Source organism: Canis lupus, chromosome 14 (assembly GCF_003254725.2).
Source record: "Canis lupus dingo isolate Sandy chromosome 14, ASM325472v2, whole genome shotgun sequence".
NCBI lineage: Eukaryota > Metazoa > Chordata > Mammalia > Carnivora > Canidae > Canis > Canis lupus.
This window is the reverse complement of record NC_064256.1, coordinates 23,223,274-23,247,509: the sequence shown is the minus strand read 5'-3', so window position 1 is coordinate 23,247,509 and position 24,236 is coordinate 23,223,274. Positions and strand designations below refer to the sequence as shown.

General features: G+C 35.8%; 1 protein-coding gene across 18 annotated transcripts in view; it reads right to left on the bottom strand.

The window, feature by feature from the left end:
- The window catches only part of UMAD1 (UBAP1-MVB12-associated (UMA) domain containing 1), a 360,265-nt gene that overhangs the window by 139,773 nt on the left and 196,256 nt on the right, over positions 1-24,236 (bottom strand). Inside the window, exon 6 of one of the 18 annotated variants that reach the window (XR_007402015.1) lies at positions 22,511-22,596. The exons of 16 other annotated variants lie outside the window; for them this stretch is intronic. The gene's annotated coding sequence lies outside the window, so the exon portion shown is untranslated. Of the gene's footprint in view, positions 1-22,510; positions 22,597-24,236 lie in introns of those variants that run through there. One more of the 18 variants, XR_007402011.1, reaches the window with a different exon arrangement.

Here is a 24,236-nt window from a genome sequence, read left to right as displayed (position 1 = left end):
TTTTATTTTATGGCTAACTCAGGATAGTATTTTCTTATTGTGGTAAAATATATGCAATATAAAATTTATTGTCCTAACCGTTTTTAAGTGTATAATTCAGTGGCATGAAGTACATTCAGAGTGTTGTGCAGATATTACCACCATCTAGCTCTAGAACTTTTCCATTATCCCAAGCAGAGACTGTCCAGATTAAATAACTCACCATCCCTCCCTTCCCCCAGCCCCTGGTAACCTCTATATCTTTTTATCAGTTTGCCTACCTAGGTACCTCATATAAATGAAATCATACAATGTTTGTCCTGTAGTGACTGGCTTATTTCACTTAGCATAATGTTTTTGGAGACCATGTACGTATCAGACTTTTCATTCCTTTCTGAGGCGCATATTCTTTTGTATGTATATACCATATTTTATTTATCCATTCATCTGTTAATAGACATTAAGACACTATTTTTAGACTAGAGCACAATCAACTAGGTAGGAAATCAGGAAGTAATTCTCAAAGGACTGTCAGGATTCAGTGACTATAGAAATACAAAGTATTTATGTACATGGAGAAAAGCAAGAGCCTGAAGTGAGGGAAACATAAAATATGTTTCTTGAATATTTTAAATTGTGATTTTTTTCAGGTATAATAAATTTGTATGTACCTTTCTATAATACACACTTTGCTTAGCTTTAAAAATCATAATTAAAGCAAGCCTTGCCAACTTAATATTTTATGGATTAAAATCCAAGTATAATTGATGGTATTTCAATCCTATTTGAAGCAGCACCATAATCTCCAAGACCTTCTATCCACTCTGGAACTCCATGCTGTAATTCTTTGTGTGTTATTTTAAGGGTATGAGATGTCATTACCTGATTTGGGGGAAAGTCTATCCAACAAAATAGAGGGTGAATAATGCTAAGAATCAATTAAAAATGAGAAGCCACAATCATGCTCACATTTACAGGAAGATTTAAAATTCACATACCTTAATTTTTTATTTAAAATTTTAATTTAAAAAAATTGTAAATGTATCAACAAAGTAACAAAAGGAAGATACAAATTGTGTTTGAAAAATGCTTTCAGATCAACAGCAGAAAAATTGGTTAGTACAAAACCAATTCTTAGGGACATCCTTTTTCAGGATTCCTAAGTTTTTAGGGATAAAGAAGTTAATTATCAGAATATATACTGTTACTTGGACTTTAGGTTGAAAATCAACCTGCAAGGCTTAGAAAAAGCGCTAGATCCAAGTCCCAATGACTACTGTCTCCACCTAAACCATTTGACCTTATACAAAATCATTTAAGCTTTCTGTGTTTCAAATAACTCCTCTGAAAATATGAAGTAGTTGGACCAGATGATCCAGCTGTAAAGTACTATAACTCTAACTAGACTTAGACCCCAAATTCCCACATCTTCTGCACTAGTAAAAATTCTCAAGGTAATAGCACTTAAATTAATAAAAATAATAACTATGGAAACAAAGTATCAACTGATAGTTATGTATCTTGAGAAGAAACTTATAACTCAGAATAACATTCCAAAGGATAAGAAAAGGACTCTTATCATGGAAGAAGACCTAACTTTACACTTCTCTCCATTAAAATCGCACACTCTGGAGTCTAAAATATGTGTGTGTATATATATGGGTAGGCACCACTGTTCTATCAAATCATGGCCTAAAAATCATTGTGATAATTATTAAGAACTCAGAATGTATTTTGTCAGACCAATGAGTCCACAATAGAGATGAAATCCTATATATTTGCAATGAATACATGTAGGGAAATTATTAATATTAAAATCTGAGTAACAAGCCAGATTAAACAATTTAAAATTATCTTGACTGTCAGTACTTGAAGAAAGCAAATATAGTTGTAGGAACGGAACTTTGGTAGAGAATTTGCAAGGTATTTTGGAGTACTCTAAAGATTGCTGGCCGAGGTGCACTATCAGGTATTTTTATTAGAAATATCTCTAGGGGGCAGCCCAGGTGGCTCAGCGGTTTAGCGCCGCCTTCAGCCCAGGGTGTGATCCTGGAGACCTGGGATGGAGTCCCACATCAGGCTCCCTGCATGGAGCCTGCTTCTCGCTCTGCCTGTGTCTCTGCCTCTCTCTCTCTCTCCCTCTCTCTCCCTCTTTGTCTCTCATGAATAAATAAATAAAATCTTAAAAAAAATATCTCTAGGAATCTGGAGAGTTTGTCAGTTAATATTTTTTTGTTTAATCCCATAAATAATAGCAAGGTAACAAAGTAGATCAAGTGATAACACCTGGTAAAAAGATATTAAGAAAGATGTGTGTGTAGGACAAAAAAGCAATTCACTGGAGGTGGGAGTGACTGGTTATCAGAAGTCAAAATGTGGATATAATTAACCTGCTGATAGAAATGGAAGATGGACTAGGAGAAGGAAGAGCATTCTGGCCAACCAGTGATTTCACCATAGGTCAGTGTGGTGTTTATGATGGCTGGACTAGGGAACAGAAAGGCCTCATGGAAGGAAGCAGCAGCGGCAGTTAACATTCTGGAACTCAGCCATTTACATGGTGGTTCTTGGTCATCTGAGCACTAGTTTTCAATGGTCTGGTATTTCCAGGTAGTCAGGTTTCAGAACCTAATACAGATCTTCTTTTAGCCTTCTAGAAATAATTGCAATGGCCTGAACTACCAAAGCGGCTTAAAGACAAACACCCATAATTTCCAAAAGTGTTCTTAAATGTGTGGAAGCTACACTCAAAGTCCAACAGAGCTTCTGTTTCCCCTCCTATGCCTATTTGTAGGTGAGCTGATGACGGGAATTCATTAAAGGAAGTAATTTATGGTATGCTTGTGAGAGTAGAAAGAAGGATTGAGATGATGAGCTTTGATATACATATCAATAAGTAAATCATATTAGTATTACTAATTCTATCAACTTTTTTGAGTCAGTCTTAAGGCTGTAACAGTGTATCTACATCTATCGCCAAAGACGTGGGTTAAGAGGTAAAGGGGCACTTACTTGCCAGTCACTGCTCTAAGCTCTTTATTTAAGTTTTTGTTTATGATGTACAGACCACTTTCTTCTCCATTTAATAGATGGGGAATACTGAAACACAAGATATTTAGTCTAACTCTGGAATTACACTCTTAGCTACTATTCTATGCTGCCCTGCAAACCCGACACTGTCTAAGGAAACTTTGCTTCATATCTTGTAAATGCAGTTTCTACAGACTTTTTCAAATTGTTTCAAAAGTATTTTCTTCTTCAGAGAGGGTTATAAAATACTTTTCCAATAAATCCTGCTTTCTTTTCCTCTCAAAACAAACACATGTAATGTGGAGGATAACAAGTTTTTGAAAAATAACCCCAAAGACAAGGGAAAACCGTTGAATGTTGTCATTTTTATATCCAGCTGGATATACTAATTCTATGTGGATCATAGACACCCTGAAATTATAGACTATTTAGACATTTTTAATCCCTAAAAAAAGCAGTGTTGTGATGTCTGAATAATATATTTTTAAAGTAACCTTTTTACCTAAACCAAATATATTCTAGTTAAATTTAAGAAAGTAAAGTAACCACAAAGTGATGACACTTCCTGAGACAAGCCCTCTGTGGCCCACTGTCCAGTGACAGCAATGGACTGGATTCAACTGCCCACAATCCCTGGTCTATGGCACTTGCTGAGCAACGGCAAGAAGGTACTAGGTGCTGGGCCCTGGGCTACAGTTTGTTCTCAGGAAACAGAGAAGATAACTTTGCCTTTAAAAGGCTCAAACACATGATCTGGGTCGACTTGAACCAACTATGTTAGGAGATTATATCACAGGCAAGAAAAGAGAATGAGAACATTTCCGGGACACAATATAGTTTCAAATTTCTGGGTGGACCCTTAAATGTAGAAAAAAGGGGAAGTACATCATCACTATTTATGCCCAGAGTAGCACAAATGAAAGTCGTGCTTTCAAGCTCAAAGCATACAGTTAATTTTTAAAAGGATTTGTATGTTTCTTACTTCCTATTTGTTTAATTGCTTTGAACTAAAACCTAAACAAGAATTGATTTAAAGTGATGTGGTTCAAAATATAAATTTCATGGTGATTGCTTGAAAAGATATAAAAAATATCTGGATCACCAGTACAAAAAGTAAAGCAAATCACAAGTTTAAAAACAATTTTAAAATTCTGAGCAGGTAATCACTGAGAGGAAAACAAATACTTTCACTTGCACAAAAATTTACTCAATTTATGCTATTCCTTCACTTTCCTTTCTCATAACCCCCAAAATTAATTTGTTTTTTGAAAAGAGACCTATACAGACAATATATGTAAAATATTATGCTTTTTTGGTAGCATGAGCTTTGTAATGTCCACAAGCATGGTTTACATGAGTTTAGGGAAAATCAATTAATTAAATATACCACATCAACTGAATAACAAATTAAAACTACATTGTCATCTCAACAGGCTCAGAAAAAATTTTAAAAAATTGAATACACTTTCATGATAAAAATACACAACTAGGAATCGAAGGGAACTTTCTCAACTTGATTAAGGGACATCTTCAGAAAATCTAAGCAAACACATTTCACAATGAAAGACTAGATGCATTCCCCCTAAGATTAGGAACAAGACAAGCATGTCTACTTCCTTAGAACATATTATTAGATGTCCCAGCCAGAGCAATTAGGCAATTAATCAGTAATAGATTTTAAAAATAAATAATAGGTAGATAGTTTTACTTCCTTTCTAACCTGGATGCTATCTCTATATGTAAATGACATGGACTTGCATATAGAAAAATATAAGAAATCCATTTAAGTACTATTAGAACTATTAAGTTCAGCAAGGTTGAAGGATACAAAATCAATATACAAAAATCAGTTGTATTTCTCTACATATGCAATAAATAATTCAAAAATGAAATTAAGAAAACAATTCATTTGCAGTAGCATCAAACAATAAAATATTCAGAAGTAAATTTAAAACTTATACTCTGAAAACTACAAAACATTGTTGAAATTTTAAAAAAATTTAATGGAAAAACATCCCATGTTCGTGAATCAGAATACAATATTATTCATATGGCAGTATTCTTCAAATTCACATATGGAATCAATGCAATTCCTATTAGAATCCCGGCTGATTTCTTTGTAGAAATTGACAAGCTGGCCCTAAAATTCATACAGAATTCCCAAGTACCCAGACTGCAAAAATAATCCTTAAATATCATTAAAGAACAACACTGGAGGGCTCATATTTTCTGATTTCAAAACTTACTACAAAGCAACAGTAAATAAGACAATGTGGTATTGGCATAAGGACATATATATCAGTAGAATAGAATTTAAAGTCCAGAAATAAACCTATGTGTCTATGATGAACTACTTTTATAGGTGCCTAACTTTTATTTTTATTAAAGTATAATTGGCATGCAATGTTTTATTAATTTCAGGTGTACAACATATTGATTCAACAATTCTAGACATTGCTCATTGCTCACCACAATAAGTGTAGTCACCATCTGTTACATTGTTATTACAATATTATTGACTATATTCCCTGTGTTGTACTTTTCATCTCCATGATTGTTTACTTTATAACTGGAATTTTTCACCTCTTGATTGCTATTTTGCCCATCCCCCCACTCCCCTCTGGCAACCACCGGTGTTGTTCTCTGTACATAAGTGTCTGTTTTTGCAAAGGGAAAGGGAGGGAGAGAGAGAAACCAAGAGACTCTTAACTACAGAAAACAAACTGATGGTTACCAGAGGAGAAGAAGGGTGAGATAGGTGATGGGGGTTAAGGAGTGCACTTGCCATGAAAAGCACTGGGTGATGTACGGAAGTGTTTGCTGAATCACTATGTACACCTCAAACTAATATAACACTGTATATTAGCTGCAATTAAAGTAAAAACTAAAACCAAAAAAAAAAAGGAATTCTTAGCAAAGTGGTAAAGACATTTTAATGTGAAAACCAATTCAAGACAAAAGAAAGTCTGTTTTTGTTTAGTTTTGTTTTGTTTAGATTCCACATATAAGGGAAATCGTATGGTATTTGTTTTTCTGTTTTCTGATTTATTTCACTTAGCATAATACCCTTTAGGTTCATCCACGTTGTTACAAATGGCAAGAGTTTGTTCATACACACCCACAAACAGACACACACACCCCTCTTTATCCATTCACCCATTGATGGACACTTAGGTTGCTTCTGTATCTTGGCTATTATAAATAATGCTACGATAAACATAGGGGTGCATTTATCTTTTCAAATTAGTGTTTTCACTTTATTTGGGTAAAATACCAGTAGTGCAATTACTGGATCATATTGTAATTCTATTATTAATTTTTTTGAGGAACCTCCATACTGTTTTCAATAATGGCCGCACCCAATTATATTTCCACCAAAAGTGCACAGAGTTCCTTTTCCTCTACATCCTCAACACCACTTGTTATTTCTGGTCTTTTTGATTCTAGCCATTCCAACAAGGGTCAGGCAATATCTTATTGTGGTTTTGATTTGCATTTTTCTGATGATTAGTGATGATGTACATCTTTTCATGTTTTTGTGAGCTATCTGTATGTCTTCTGTGGAATAATGTCTATTCAGGTTCTCTGCTCACTTTTTTGCCGGGTGGGGAGAGCATGCTGGGTGGAAAGAGGGGCAGAGAGAGAGAATTTTTTTTTTTTTTTTTTTTTTTTAGAGAGAGAATCTTAAGCAGGTTCCACACTGTCACAGAGCCTGACTCGGGGCTTGATCTCATGACCATGAGAACAGGACCCTGTGATCATGACCTGAGCCTAAATCAAGAGTCCGATGCTTAACCAACTCAGCTAACCAGGCACCTTCTTCTGTCCACTTTTTAATCAGAGTGCTTGTTTTATTTGGTGTTGTTATATAAGGTTTTTTTTTTTTTTTACATATTTTAGTTTTAATCCTTTGTCAGGTATACCATTTGCAAATAAATATCTTTTCCCATTCACTAGGTTGTCTTTTTGTTTTACTGATGGTTTCCTTTGCTTTGCAAAAGCTTTTTATTTTGGTGTAGTTCCAATAGTTTATTTTTGCTTTTGTTTCCATTGCCTGAGGATATCTATCCATAAAGATGTTAAGGCAGATGTCCAAGAGATTACCACCTAAGTTTTCTTTTCGAGTTTTATGGTTTCAGGTCTCATATTTAAGTCTTTAATCCATTTTGAGTTTATTTTTGTGTAAAGTGGTCCAGTTTCATTCCTTTGCATGTAGCTGTCTAGTTTTCTCAGCACCATTTACTGAAGAGACTGTATTTTCCCCCTTGTATATTCTTGCCTCCTTTGTTATAGATTAATTGACCATATATGCACTGGTTTATTTCTGGACTCTATTCTGTTCTATTGATCTATGTGTATATTGCTATGCCAGTACTATACAGTACTATACTGTTTTGATCACTATAGCTTTATAGTAGATCTTGAAATCTGGAATTAGGATACCTCCAGTTTTATTCTTCTTTCTCAAGACTGTTTTGGCTATTCAGGGTCTTTTGTGGTTCCATACAAATTTTAGGATTATTTGTTCTAGTTCTGTGAAAAATGCTACTGGTATTTTAATAGGAATTACATTGGATCTGTAAATTGCTTTAGACAGTATGGACATTTTGACAATAATAATTCTTCTAATCTGTGACCATGGTATACCCTTTCCACTTGTGTGTGTCATTTTCAATTTCTTTCATTAGTACCTTATAGGGTTCAGAGTATAAGTCTCCTTGCTTAAATTTATCCCTAGGTATTTTATGCTTTTTGGTGTAGTTGCACATAGGTTTGTTTTCCTAATTTCTCTTTCTGCTGCTTCATTATAGTGTATAGAAATGCAACCAATTTCTATATATTAATTTTGTATCCTGCAACTTTACTGAATTCACTTATCAGTTCTAATAGTGTTTTGGTGGAGTCTTTAGGCTTTTCTATGTATGGCATCATGTCATCTGCAAATAATGAACACTTCACTACTTTCTTACCAATTCGGTTGCCTTCTTTTTTCCTCTCTGAGTGCTGTGGTTAGGACTTCCAGTACTATGTTAAATAAAAGTGGTAAGAGTGGACACCTTTGCTCTGTTCCTGATCTTAGAGGAAAAGCTGTTTTCACCACTGAATATGATGTTAGCTATGGGTCTGTCATACATAACCTTTTTTATGTTGAGGTATGTTTACTATAAACTCATTTTGTTGAGAGTTGTTAATCATCAGTGGGTGTTGTATTTTATCAAATTATTTTTCTGCAGGATCCCTGGGTGGCTCAGTGGTTTAGCGCTGCCTTCCGCCCAGGGTGTGATCCTGGAGTCCGGGGATCGAGTCCCACGTCGGGCTCCCTGCATGGAGCCTGTTTCTTCCTCTGCCTGTGTCTCTGCCTCTCTCTGTGTGTGTCTGCCATGAATGGATAAATAAAATCTTTAAAAAAATTATTTTTCTGCATCTATTGAAATGATCCTATGGTTTTTATCCTTCCCCTTGGTAATGTGATATATCCTAATGATTGACTTGCAAATATTGAACCACACTTGCGTTTCTAGAATAAATTCTACCTGATTGTAATGAATGATCCTTTTAATTTATTGTTGAATTTCATTTGCTAATATTTTGTTGAGGATTTTCACACATTTATGTTCATCAGAGTTACTGGCCTGTAATTTTCTTTTTTTATAGTGTCTTTGTCTAGTTTGGTGTTAGAGTAATGCTGGCCTCACAGAAATGAATTTGAAAGCTTTCTGTCCTCTTCTATTTTTTGGAATAGTTTGAAAAAAATAGGTATTAGCTCTTCCTTAAATATTTGGTGGAATTCCCCTGTGAAGCTATTGGTCTTAGATTTTTGTTGGGAGTTTTTTCATTACTATTCAATTTCATTACTAATAATCAGTCTGTTCAGATTTTCTATTTCTTCCTGATTTAGTTTTGGAAGATTGTATGTTTCCAGGAATTTCTCCATTTCTTTTAGGTTGTCTAATTTGTTGGCCTATAATTTTTCATAACATTCTCTCATAATCCTTTGTATTTCTGTGGTGTTGGTTGTTATTTCTTTGCCTTCATTTCTTTTTTTTTTTTAAAGATTTTATTTATTCATCCATGAGAGACACACAGAGAGAGAGACAGACAGAGACACAAGCAGAGGGAGAAACAGGCTCCATGCAGGAAGCCTGACGTGGGATTCGTTCCCATTATGCCTTGGGCCGAAGTCAGCGCTAAACTGCTGAGGCACCCGGGCTGCCCATCTGCCTTCATTTCTGATTTTATTTATGTGAGTCTTCTTCTTTCTTGGTGAGATTGGCTAAGGTTTGTCAATTTTGTGGATCTATTCAAAGAAGCATCTCTTGGGTTCTCTGCTATTTTCTATTGTTTAATTTTCTACTTCATTTCCATGCTAATCTTTATTTCCTTTCTTCTCCTAGATTTGGGCTTTGTTTATTCTTCTTTTTCTAGTTCTTTAACTGTAAGATTAGGTTGTTCACTTGAGATTTTCCTTATTTCTTGAGATAGACCTGTATTGCTATAAACTTTCCTCCTAGACCTACTTTTGTGGCATCTAAAGATTTTGGATCTTTGTGCTTTCATTTTCATTTGTCTCCATGTGTTTTTTGATTCTCTCTTTGACTTCTTCATTGATCCCCTGGTTGTTTAGCAGTATGTTGTTTAGCCTGTGTGTGCTTGTTATTTTTTTTTCCAGTTTTCTTATAATTGATTTCTAGTTTCAACCATTGTAGTTGGAAGAGATGCTTGATATGGTTCTGTCTCTTTAAATTTATTGAGACTTATTTGTGGGCTGACATGTGATCTATCCTAGATAATGTACCACGTGCACTTGAAAAGAAAATATATTCTACTGGGTTTGGAGAGAATGTTCTGTATACATCTGTTAGGTCATCTGATTTAATGTGTCATTCAAAGCTACTGTTCCTAATTTTCTCTCTGGATAATGTATCCATTGATGTAAATGGGGGTGTTAAAGCCCCCTCCTATTATTGTATTAATATCAATTCCTCCCAATCATGTCTCTGCCCCTCCTAGCCTTGTTGATGAGGTCTTTTTTTTTTTTTCTATGACTGGCTGTACAAAGTCTGTTCCACCAATTTTCAGATCATTTTCAGGGTTAGTTGTACAGAGGTAGCTGCTGAGTTGGTCTGTCTATGGGATGAAGAGAGCTCAGGATCCTCCTATTCCACCATCTTCCTGCTGCTCTAGGGTCGACTGATTTTTGACAAAGTGCCAACACCATTCAACAGAGGAAAGGACAGTCTTTTGAACAAATGGTGCTAGGACAACTTGACAAACACAAACAAAAGGAAATTGGACCTTTATATGACACTATATACAAAATGAATTTAAAATGGATCAAAGTCTGAAATTAGTTAAACTATATAATTCTTAGAAGAAAAATATAGACTCCACCCCAAGATTGCTAGAACTCATACAGTAATTCGGCACTGTGGCAGGACACAAAATCAATGCCCAGAAATCAGTGGCATTTCTATACAGTAACAATGAGACTGAAGAAAGAGAAATTAAGGAGTCAATCCCATTTACAATTGCACCCAAAAGCATAAGATACCTAGGAATAAACCTAACCAAAGAGGTAAAGGATCTATACCCTAAAAACTACATACAGAACACTTCTGAAAGAAATTGAGGAAGACAAAAAGAGATGGAAAAATATTCCATGCTCATGGATTGGAAGAATTAATAGTGTGAAATGTCAATGCTACCCAGGGCAATTTACACATTTAATGCAATCCCTATCAAAATACCATGGACTTTCTTCAGAGAGTTGGAACAAATCATCTTAAGATTTGTGTAGATCAGAAAAGACCCCGAATAGCCAGGGGAATATTAAAAAAAAAAAAAAAAAAAACAACAAAAACCCAGAGCCGGGGGCATCACAATGCCAGATTTCAGGTTGTACTACAAAGCTGTGATCCTCAAGACAGTGTGGTACTGGCACAAAAACACACATAGATAAATGGAACAGAATAGAGAACCCCAAAATGGGCCCTCTACTCTATGGTCAACTGATATTCCACAAAACAGGAAAGACTATCCACTGGAAAAAAGACAGTCTCTTCAATAAATGGTGCTGAGAAAATTGGACATCCACATGCAAAAGAATGAAACTGACCATCCTCTTACACCACACACAAAGATAAACTCAAAATGGATGAAAGATCTAAATGTGAGACAAGATTCCATCAAAATCCTAGAGGAGAACACAGGCAACACCCTTTTTGAACTTGGCTACAACAATTTCTTGCAAGATACATCTATGAAGACAAGGGAAACAAAAGCAAAAATGAATTATTGGGATTTAGTCAAGATAAAAAGCTTCTGCACAGCAAAAGAAACAGTCAACAAAACTAAAAGACAACCTACAGAATGGGAGAAGATATTTGCAAATGACCTATCAGATAAAGGGCTAGTATCCAAGATCTATAAAGAACTTATGAGGGACACCTGGATGGCTCAGAGGTTGAGCATCTGTCTTTGGCTTAAGTCATGATCCCGGGGCCCTAGGATTGAGTCCTGCATCAGGCTCCCTGCATGGGGTCTGCTTGTCCCTCTGCCCGTCTCTCTGCCTTTCTCTGTGTGTGTGTCTCATGAATAAATACATAAAGTCTTTTAAAATATATATATAAAGAACTTATGAAACTCAACAGCAAAGAAACAAACAATCCAATCATGAAATGGACAAAAGACATGAACAGAAATTTCACAGAGGAAGACATAGACATGGCCAACAAGCACATGAGAAAATGCTCTGCATCACTGGCCATCAGGGAAATACAAATCAAAACCACAATGAGATACCACCTCACACCAGTGAGAATGGCGAAAATTAACAAGGCAGGAAACAGCAAATGTTGGATGGATGTGGAAAAAGGGGAACCCTCCTGCACTGTTGGTGGGAATGTGAACTGGTGCAGCCACTCTGGAAAACTGTGTGGAGGTTCCTCAAAGAGGAAATAGATCTGTCCTAGGACCCAGCAATTGCACTGTTGGGGATTTACCCCAAAGATACAGATGCAGTGAAGCGGCAGGACACCTGCACCCCAATGTTTATAGAAGCAATGTCCACAATAGACAAACTGTGGAAGGAGCCTTGATGTCTTTTGACAGATGAATGGATAAAGAAGCTGTGGTATATGTATACAATGGGATATTACTCAGCCATTAGAAACGACGAATACCCACCATTTGCTTCAACGTGGATGGAACTGGAGGGTATTATGCTGAGTAAAGTAAGTCAATTGGAGAGGGACAAACATTATATGGTCTCATTCATTTGGGGAATATAAAAAATAGTGAAAGGGAATAAAAGGGGAAAGGAGGGGAAATGAGTGGGAAATATCAGTGAAGGAGACAGAACATGAGAGACTCCTAACTCTGGGAAACGAACAAGGGGTGGTGGAAAAGGAGGTGGGTGAGGGGTTGGGGTGACTGGGTGACGGGCACTGAGGGGGGCACTTGATGGGATGAGCACTGGGTGATATGCTATATGTTGGCAAATTGAACTCTAGTAAAGTGAAAGGATGAAAAACAAAAAAAAAAATATGGAGATAAATTTCACAGCCTCAAATTTGGCAATAGTTCCTTAAAGATGACACCAAAGCACAAGTAACAAAAGAAAAAAAGTAGATAGTTAGACCTTATCAGAATTACAAACTTCCATGCTTCAATAGATACTATGCCAAAAAGGGAAAGGCCATCAGCGGAATGCGGGAAGATATCTGTAAATCAAAAATCTAATAAGCGACTTGAAGCTAGAATATATAAAAAATATTCTTATAACTCAACAATAAAAGGATAGCCCACTTGAAAAATAGGCAAATGATGTGAATAGACATTTCTCCAAAGTATGAATGGTCAGTAGAGATATGAAAAGGTGCTTGACATCATTAGTACTTAATATCATTGACATGATGAAGAAAATGCAAATCAAAACCGTTAAGATACCCACAGTGAGATTCTCTGCACCCATTAGGATGGATATAATAAAAAATCAGATAATAACAACTGTTGGCTTGGATGTGGAGAAACTGGATCCATCATACTGTTATCAGAAAGCATCCATGTAAAGATGATGCAGCCACTTTCAAAAATGGCCAGTTTTTCAAACAGTTAAACAGAGAGTTATTATAAGACCCAGCATATAAAGAAAAATAAAAACAGGTATTCAAAAAAATACTTGTACGTGAATGTTTATAGCAGCATTATTCACAATAGCCAAAAGGTAGAAATAACCTAAATGTCCATCAACTGATGAACAGATAACCAAAATGTGGTATATTCACATAATAGACTAATATTCAATAATTAAAGGAGTAAAAAAAGAATGAAGTACTGATAACGTGCTTCAGCACAGATGCTCCTTGAAAATATTATGCTGTGTGAAAGAAACCACAAAAGAACACATATTATTCTATTTATATAAAATATTTAGAATAGGCAAATCTATTGAGACAAAAAGTAGATGACTGGTGAAAAGTTCAACATTACTTTAAACAGACTGAAGCTACATTTTCAAGTAAAAGAAATACGTATTGGTTATAGTGTTTTTTTATTTTCTCAATCACTTAATCAGATTCATAAATATTTTCACTCTTTTGCCCACATATTTTTAAATATCATAAATCTGTATTCATTTTAAATTTCATTTAGCCTATTATTTAGATGAAAGAAATATTACAGATAATACTCAATATAATGCACTTAAAAAACACTAATACATCTTTGCAAGCCCCCATCTGGCCCTATCTTCTCTTCACTTAACTGTTAGCTTCCTTCTAGTAATAGTCATCTTCAGATGCATGAAGTCATTAAGAAACAACAAGAACAAGCTGTTCCATCTCACCAAGAGATGCCCTTCTAAAAAAACCCAACTTTTAAAGTCTATTATAAAAAAAAATCTATCTATCTATCTAGTTTGATTATATACTACTAATAAAATAATAATTCAGAAGAGATTTTCTAACACTTGGCACTAGGGTACCAGTAAATATATTTTTAAAAATAATTTATACCAATATTTTTTGTTGCCAGGAAATACGGTAGAGTGATCAATAAAAGACTTTCAAGATAAAGGATAAAATTCTTTGGGGGAAGTGGATAGAAATCTGAGTTCAGGTAGAAAAAGGAATGATGTGAAATTTCTGATTGTTAAAGAGCTTGTTCATGTATTTTTTAAATGGGTGATATCATGTACCAAATTGCTTTGGGATCTCAATTTCACTGAATATATTTGAAAGAATGATGTAATCGTTTTATGTTTAAATGCCAATATTTATAATATGTGGGAAATTCCATCCTTTGCAACAATTAAAGTTATGATAGAAAGTTTTCCTGACATCTTAAAGATGTGTAAGGGGGGGATATTGTTTTTAAGACTTAAGAATAACTGCTCTAGAGTATATGTACAAAATTGTTTTCACATTTCCTAGATACTCCAAATGGCTCTCTAGAGTAGGTGTTTGGACTTATACAGGGTGTGAGGACTCTCTTTCCCCACAGCACACCAAAACTTGGTGTTTGTCAGGCTTTATAAAAAATCTTTTCCAATCCAAATATGAAAAGGGATCATATTCTACTCTGCCTTTGCTCTCCAGTTCTCTCCTTGCTTCACTCTCAACACAGCTTGCTAATTCTTTAAGTCTCATCCTAAATACTATTTCCATGCAGAAGTCTGCTCTGCCCACCCTGTTTTAAAGTTGATCCCCCCTTAACTTGTTTTCTATCTCACTCCATAGGTTATGCCCTTCACTATAATTACCATGGCCTGACATATTAATTTCTTTGCCTATTTTTCTTTAAAGATTTTATTTATTTATTCATGAGAGACACACAGAGAGAGGCAGAGACACAGGCAGAGGGAGAAGCAGGCTCCCTTCAGGGAGCCTGGTGTGGGACTCGATCCCAGGATTCCGGGATTATGACCTGAGCCAAAGGCAGACAGATGCTCAGTCGTTGAGCCACCCAGGTGTCCCTCTTTGCCTATTTTTTTTTATTAGCTTAGTGTTTGGTCTGTCGCTCCTACTAAAATATAAGCTCCATGAGGCAAGGTCCCTGTCCAGTTAATTGTATGTGTAGTAGCAGAATAGCTGGCACTCAATAGACAATAAATACTGCTGAATGAATGAATGTTGTTGGCTTGAGTAATAAAGTAATGTTAACTCTACCCTTCCTTCACAAGACCTCCAATAATCCACTGGTACCACAGTCCCTGGCTTGTTTTCTTCCTCTTGGCCATACTCCTTAATTTTATTCTGGATGAACTTCTCTGTGTTTACCCCCCACAAATGCTTTTTGCTATGAACCATGTTGAACTGTAGAAATGACAATATGAAAACACTGGTTAAGGGCTCCCCAACTTATGCTACTTTGGAAAAGTTACTTTAGGTTCTGTACCTGGGTTACTTAATCCTCACATGCCCCATTTTCTCATCTGTAAAATGGGAGTAAGTGAACATACTCAGGAAGATGTTGTGACAAATGAATGAAATGACACTGGCATTAATACATTTCCTGAAACATGCTAAGTACTCAGTAAATATTTGGGTTTTTTCCTTGTCAGCTATCAATGAAATTTGAAAATGTTAGTTAAGTCTACCATATTCAGTATTATCCAAAGAAATTCAAGTATTATGTAAAACCTAATCATAACTTAAATAACAGGCTAATAGCATTGTAAAATTTCACATATAGAGTTTTTCAAATAACATGAGAAATCATTATCTTTGCAAATTGAGAAAGTAGTCTTAATAAAGCTGGCAGTAAAATATGACCGAATTGCCAGAATATGTATAGCATTAAAAAAAAAGTTTCCTTCAGAAATACTAATAATTGACCTAATAATTCTAAAAGTAGACTAGACTTTCTAGTTGTCTTTTCTCTTAAGTTTGAGGACTAAATAATAAAAGAGCCAATTACAATTTTTATAATGATTTCCTGGCTTCCAAACCCAAGTGGTATGGATCCAGGCACTATTCCAGTCAAGATTTTTACAAATTTCTCCCTTTTTCTTCTTTTAACAATGCTCAGGGAAAAAACTTCTAACAAGTATTTCAGTAACAGTAAGCTTGATTCAGCATATCCTCTATTGTCATTTTTGAGACCACCAGATGTGTCATTTGACCCCACTTTTCTTGGTGGAAGTCATACATTTGGTACTGAGCATAATTTTAACCAAACTGTGAACATTTTAGACACCAGACCAACTGTTGACGTTAGGAACTGGAAACTTCCTGCAGTGAAACCACACATTTGTGTAACTTCAATCCGATTACCAAATGCACTGGAATGCATTAAAAATTGCTAAAATGTCTCCTTTTGAAAATGTTAATTGCATGTCATTTTGTATTGAGATGGCAAACAGAATGCAGATTGACCATAACGTATATTTTGATACATTTAGCAGCATAATAGACTCTGTTAAATTTAGTTAGAGTTACTGTGGAATAATACATGACTAGTTGAGAAAGGTTTCAAGAATTTAGTCAATTAATATTAACAAATGTTAAAAATTATCATTGAAAAAATTATATACCAGATAATATATCACTGGCTCAAAAGAGCTTCTAGTGGTAAACCTGAAACTTTCAAAAATTCTTTTCTTCATTTAGTAATAAGTTAAAAAAATTCCTCATGGGCTTAATTCACACTGGCTCAAATACATCAAAAGATGATTGTCTACTAAAAATATTTTAAGAATTTTGTAAGCACATGTAAAGAAACCAAATGGCTTTAAGAAATTCAGCCAAATGGGTATAAATAATGACCTTCATTTTTGCAGTTAAAAAATGTGCATCCTAATTATATAAATGGCTAAGCTAAGGCAGTATAATACAGAGGAAAGAAATGAATTAGGAATCAGAAGGTCAACTACATTCATCTATTCAAAAAATATTTGAGTCTCTATAGTGTGTCTGGCACAATGCTTGGCAGTAGAGAGTGGAGAATAAACAGTCAGGATTATAGTAGAAAGGGAAAATATGACAAAACAGTAGGAAAACAACTGGAAAGTGTTATAAAGAAGGAACAGCAGGCAATGAGAAGAAATGGGATGGGCGGTGGGCAAGAAGGGGTGCAAGAAGTTAATTTTGGCTGCACATGTGATCAAATATTTTCTTTTAAGTGAAAACCCTGTAAAGTAAACTTATGTGACTCAATTGCCATACTTACAAGTTAAAATATTTGAAATCTGGGAACAATTATTATTGAAAATTTTTGTTTCAATAATCTAACTCTCAATAGTCTTTAGGTTTTAAAACCCAATTCAATGTTTTAACAGTATCTGGTATAGTTACCAAAGCATAACCAAAGATCATCAAAATTCCATCATGATTTATAAAAGCCAATTGAAAGAGCCTTATTTTTTTTCGTTTTTAGATTCCACATTAAGTGAGATCATATGATATTTGTCTTTCTCTGACTTATTTTACTCAGCATAATGTCCTCCAGGTCCATCTATGTTGTTAGAAATGGCAAGATTACATTCTTTTTTACGCCTGAATTACATACACATACACACACACCCACCACACATTTTCTTTACGCATTTACCCACTGATGGACATGTAGGTTGCACCAGGTCGTGGCTACCGAAAATAATGCTACGATGAACATGGGGGTGCATATACCTTTTCAAGTTAGTGTTTCATTTTCCTTCAGATAAGTACCTGGAAGTAGAATTGCTGGATATGTTAGTTCAATTTTTAATTTAAAAAAAAATTTTTTAATTTTTTGAGGAGCCTCCATATTTTTTTCCATAGTGGCTGCACCAATTTAGATTCCCACCAACAGTGCACAATAGATCTCTTTTCGAAGTGCCTGGGTGGCTCAGCGGTTGAGCTCAGGGCGCAATCCCATATCCCGGTATCAAGTCCCGCATTGGGCTCCCTGCAAGGAGCCTGCTTCTTCCTCTGCCTATGTCTCTGCCTCTCTCTCTGTGTCTCTCATGAATAAAACAACAACAACAAACAAGCAAAAATAAGAGATTTCTTTTCTGCACATCCTTGCCAACATGTCCTACTTATCTTTCTGATAACAGCCATTCTGACTGGTGTGAAGAGATAGCTCATTGTGGCCTTAATATATGTTTTTTTTATGACTAGTGATGTTGAGTACCTTTTCAACAGGCAATCTGTAGAGCTTCTTGGAAAAATGTCTATTCAGATCTTCTGCTTATTTTTAATTTAAAATTTTTTTCCTGCCTCTTTTTTAATCAGATTTTTTGAGGGGTTATTGAGTTGTAGTAATTCTGCATATATTTTGATATTAACGGGTCTGCAAATATGTTCTCCTATGCCAGAAGTTGCCTTTTTATTTTGTTGACTGTTTTCTTTACTGTGCAGAAGCTTGTCTGATGTAATCCACTTGTTGATTTTTGCTTTTGCTCGTGTTTTTGGTGTCAGATCCAAAAACTCATTGCCAAGACCAATGTCAAGGAGCTTACTGCCTGTGTTTTCTTTAAGAAGGTCTATGGTTTCAGGTCTTACATTCATGTTTTTATCCATTTTAAGTTGATTTTTGTATTTAGTGTAAAAGAGTGGTCCAGCTTCATTCTTTTGCCTGTGGCTGTCCAGATTTTCCAGTGCCACTGACTAAAAGGACTGCCCTTTCTGTATATTGTGTATCTTGGCTCTTTTGTCATAAATTAATTCACCAGATATGCATGGGTTTATTTCTGGGCTGTCTGTTCTATTTCACTGAGCTATGTGTCTGGTTTTATGTCAATAACAAACTATTTTAACTACTGTAGTTTTGTAGTATAGTTTGAAATCAGGGAACATGATGCTTCTTTGGTTAAATTTATTCCTGGGTATTTTATTCTTTTTGATGCAACTAGAAAAATAATAGTGGTATTCAGATGAGCTTTTTTTTTTAATTTTTATGTATTTATGATAGTCACAGAGAGAGAGAGAGAGAGAGTGAGAGAGGCAGAGACACAGGCAGAAGGAGAAGCAGGCTCCATGCACCGGGAGCCCGATGTGGGATTTGATCCCGGGTCTCCAGGATCGTGCCCTGGGCCAAAGGCGGGCGCCAAACCGCTGCACCACCCAGGGATCCCCAGATGAGCTTTTAAACACAGTCTCATTTACATTTTATTTCATAAATATATTTTATGAATATTAAATGTATGTAATGAGAGCATGTCCAGTCATAAGTATTATAAGGACTGTGATAGCTCTCAGACAATAATTAAGAATTTTTACATGGAAAACAAGATGTTCTTATAACCAGATTTGACCAAGAACTTTTACTTCAATAGTAATAGAAAAGAGAGGGAGGAAAGTGGCTAAAAATATTTTAAAGATAAGAGCCAATACTTGCTCTTTTATTTTTTCTTTATACTAAGATAAAATTGATAGTATGAGATATTATGCCATCTATATATGCTTTACCTATGTGTCATTCAAATCTGTACAATCACCCTACAGATAAGTGGTATTGTCCCTAATTTACAGACAAGGAAAGCGAGCCACGGAGATATTAAATAACGAGTCTAAGGTCACAGTTTGCACACCACAGAAGACTATGCTCTTTACTGCTCTTAAAACCTGAACTCTGAGTGACTTTTCTACACATGGGCAATTCTTTAGCTCAAATATAAGCTATTCTCACAATACCAACACTGAGAGTGTTAAAGCTTAGCAAGAGAAAATAACTAGTTGCCTAGTAATTTACCAAGGAAATATATAGTCAGGAGGCCTTACTTTTACTAGCATCATTTCCAGGTTATATGTTATCATGATACTGTGACTTTAGCATACTCAATAAAGAGCTGAAATTTATAATATATTGTATCATAAGAGTACAATGAGATTGAAAACTTTAGTATGGTATTTACTGGATCTATTTTTTAAATATTTGCAATGCTGCAAGTGTCCTGTTGATAAGGTTTTCTTAGGGAAAACCACCTCCATCTTAAGAAAAGCTAATAACTCAAATTTCAAACTTAAATTTTTTTTTTTTTACTTTCACTATAGAAAGAATCTTTCCTCTAACTAAAAGACTGAATGAAGAATTCTGTAGGATAGATATTTCCTCTTAAAATAAAAGTATCAGCGTCACAAAAAACTGGTGTTACTGAGAAGGGCACTGGTCTTAAGATTTAGGAGGAATTTCTGGTCTCAAACTTTATATTACTATTCTACCAAGATACTATGTAACATAAAGCAAGTCACTTAATTTTTCTGAATTCTATTGGTTTTCTTATCTCTAAAATGAAGGGGTTGGGTTAGAAGATCTTTATAGATCAGTCCTGTTAAATAGAAATTAATAATAGGGGATCCCTGGGTGGCGCAGCGGTTTGGCGCCTGCCTTTGGCCCAGGGCGCGATCCTGGAGACCCGGGATCAAATCCCACGTCGGGCTCTCGGTGCATGGAGCCTGCTTCTCCCTCTGCCTATGTCTCTGCCTCTCTCTCTCTCTGTGACTATCATAAATAAATAAAAAAATGTTAAAAAAAAAAAGAAATTAATAATAGCCACATGTGTAGTTAAAAAATTTCCATTAGCCACAGTACAAAAGGAAGAGGAAACAGTTGGAATTAATTTTTAACAATATATTTTATCTAACACAATACATCTAAGATGTCAGTTCAACAAATAATCAATATAAAAAATTATTAATGAGGTATTTTAGGTTCCTTTTTCATATTAAGTCTTTGAGATCCAGTGTGTATTTTGTAGTTAGAGCACATTTCAATTCAGACTACCCACATTCAAGTGCTCAGTAGCTACATGTATGTAGTTTTAGATGTCCATGGACAATGAAGTCTGTTCTCCAATAATTCATGTGAAATGTTGCAGGATTATTCCATTATAAAAGTAAGGCACACCAGCAGAAATTCAGACTTAATAAAAGCAGCTGTCCACACAGTGTGGTTTAATGGCAGCACTGAAGGTCTCCAACTACAGAAATCTGAAAATTTACCTGTGATGAACCTTTTCCTTTTCTCAATGTTTTACAGTATAAATTATAGATGATAACTCACTGACAAATTAAGCTCTTAGTGCAAAGTGAAAATCTTTTTAGAAGCATATGGGCTGTAAATAGTAAATTAAAGGGCCCTAAACACATGATGTGTATTTGTTTGAGTATACTATTACTTGGGTCACTAGCATCTTCCATGATTCAGGAGGAGTAGGGATGAGACCTATGAACAATAGATAATAGCTAAGAAAAAATTTTACCCACTTATGATTCAGACTTGTACTCTTACAGTCTAAGCAAAATAGGGTAAAAAAGGGAAAAAATATCCAGACAATCACATGCTAGGTGAAGTCACACTAAAAGAAGGGCTGTCCTTTTGACCTGAACATCCATTAGTGGCAGCTATGACACACTGATGTGTCACAGGAACCAACACTAGCAGTCACTGTTGTATTATGCACCTAGGCTCCTCTAAGAATTATTAATAAACACAGTAAGAATTACTTTTAAAAAGCAGTTAGGCAAGCCACTTTAAAACAACTAGATCCTGGGACGCCTGGGTGGCTCAGTGGTTGAACGTCTGCCTTCAGCTCAGGGTGTGATCTCGGGGTCCTGGGATCGAGTTCTGCATCAGGCTCCTCCCAGGGAGCCTGTTTCTCTCTCTGCCTATGTCTCTGCCTCTCTCTGTGTCTCTCATGAATAAACAGATAAAATATTTTAAAAATAAAAATAAAGCCACCAGGTCCTCACTGACAAATGAAATTCAAACCTTGAGCAGCACCTTGAGAAGAAACAGGGTGAGTTTGGGGCATGGAACTTGCTGAAGGTAAAAATCTGGACTGCATATAATTTGTGCCCTCTTATCAACCAGTGCCCCACTTTGAAAATCAGGTGAAGGTTCTGCAGGAATCGTATCTGCATGAGGGATAAGTGGGAAAGCTGTGCCAGCGTCTTATTATGAGGAAGGAGGAAAGGGAACCCCTGTGTCACCAAAGTGATGTTAGCCATGCATTTTTACTGTCAGGTGGATGGAGGCTATGAATTTAGGAAGTGTTCATTCCTTCCCACTGGTGAGCCAGAAAGGACTGCTTTGTCATAAACCAAGAATTAGTTATGTCCAATCAGTTTATTCTTATAAGCAAATCTCAATCTTAGACTTATAAAATGTTGTATGTGTATATGCTGGTGGAGACTTCCTTTGAGGTTGGGGGTGGGTAGAAAGGTTTTGAGGAGTTGTAGAATTGACCCTACTAGGCCTGGGACAAGTGATGTCAAGTCGGGAAATTACGGACATGGAAATTATAGACTAGGTTAGTCTGGTCCAGAGCCAGAACTTTTTTTTTTCTAGATGAAAAGGATTTTATCTGCAAATCCTAAAGTGGTAAGGAATCCCCATTATAGAAAATATAGCAACTCTTTTTATTAAGTCTTCCTTTCTATAGGTTCTTAAGGTTATCTCCAGCCTATGAGTTGCATATTCATGAATAGGTCTGACTTCAAATGTAGAGCTCAATAAAATGCTAGATGGTATTAAATATCACAATTGTAGGCAGTGCACTTGATCTTCTTTTACTTACTTTCTGTATGTAGAAACAAGAATAGTATTCTTCATTGCCAATCCCTGCAGATGCCGATTAGAAGAAATAGGGGTTTACATAAAGCGCTAGAAGCAATCAGAAGAGAAGTATGCTAAGTTCTGAAGATCTTTCATTTTAAAATAAGGTTAACCATTCCTCACAGAAGAATTTGTTAGTCTTTAATAATCATTTTAGTACTAGAACCACCCAAGGAGCAATTGTTTGGGCCAAGAAAGAGGTTCATCTTGGCAGTGAATCTTGAGAACAGACAAGTGTGGGCCCTGAGAGAGAAATCTGCATGCCGAAGCAACTGGCCTTTCACAAACTTTGTAGTTAAGTGCTCAGCTTTAAAAACAGGGGGCTTAAAATAGCATTCTGTGTTTTTCTTAAAGTGGCAAAAAGACTTTATTTAGTTTCTACAAAGTAGATTCATATAATAGATTTTTAAATAGGTGTATCCATACTGCTGTTTGAAGGGCTGACAGCATGGGATGGACCATCTTAAACAGAATCATATTTAAGAAATGCAAGAGTTTCCACCTAGCAGATTATGGCCAATGGATCTCTCTTTCCTATCACAGGACAGAGTGTTTAAGTTTTTGGTGAAGGTTGTTGTTGTTGTTTTACTTTTTAAAGATTTTATATTTGACAGAGAGAGAGAAAGAGTGAGCACTAGCAGGGGAGAGGAGAGCAACAGAGGCAGAGGGAGAAGCAGACTCCACGCTGAGCAAGGAGCCCAATGCAGGACTTGATCCCAGGACCCTGGGATCACGACCTGAGCTAAAAGTAGATGCCTAACTGACTGAGCCACTCAGGTGCCCCTAAGGTTTTTTGTAACTATTCCCCCCAGACTAAAAGCTCTAGGAGGCCATGGACTATGCCTATCTTGTTCATAATTATACCCTAACTCCATTCCTGAGAAGCATGCCTGGCATACAACAGGTGCTTAGGAAATATTTGTTGAATGATGGAAAAAAAAAAGAATATTTTTCAGGAGGGGCTAAAAGCAATGGACCTCTGGAAACCAAGATTACTGAAAGATATGTATTAAGAGATGTACTCTTATTTTTTTTCCTAGGGTAATAATAACAGTTCTCTTTAGACAGTGAACTTTCTTCTCAGTGAAATAGTCACACAACAGCAGTCCAAAAAATAAAAAGGCAACTTCATTTACCATGCTATATTCTATGTAATACCATCAGGGAAACGCCCACAGGCTATCAGAAAACAACAACAACTACTACTACTACTACTACTACTACTACTACTACTACTACCACCACCACTACTTACTTACTTATTTATTTATTTATTTATTTATTTATTTATTTATTTATTTATTATTTATTTATCCATAAGAGACACACACGAGAGAGGCAGAGACATAGGCAGAGGGAGAGACAGGCTCCCTGCAGGGAGCCTGATGCGGGTCTCGATCCCAGATCCTGGGATCACGCCCTAAGCCAAAGGCAGATGCTCAAATGCTGAGCCACCGAGGTGTCCCAATACTACTTTTCTTTCAGACCTGAATAAATTTTTGATCACAGTAAAAAGCTTTTTTTTTTTTTTTAAGATTTTATTTATTTATTCATGACAGACACAAAGAGAAAGAGAGGCAGAGAGACAGGCAGAGCGAGAAGCAGGGTCCATGCAGGGAGCCTGACGTGGGACTCGATCCGGGGTCTCCAGGATCACACCCTGGGCTGAAGGCAGTGCCAAACCACCA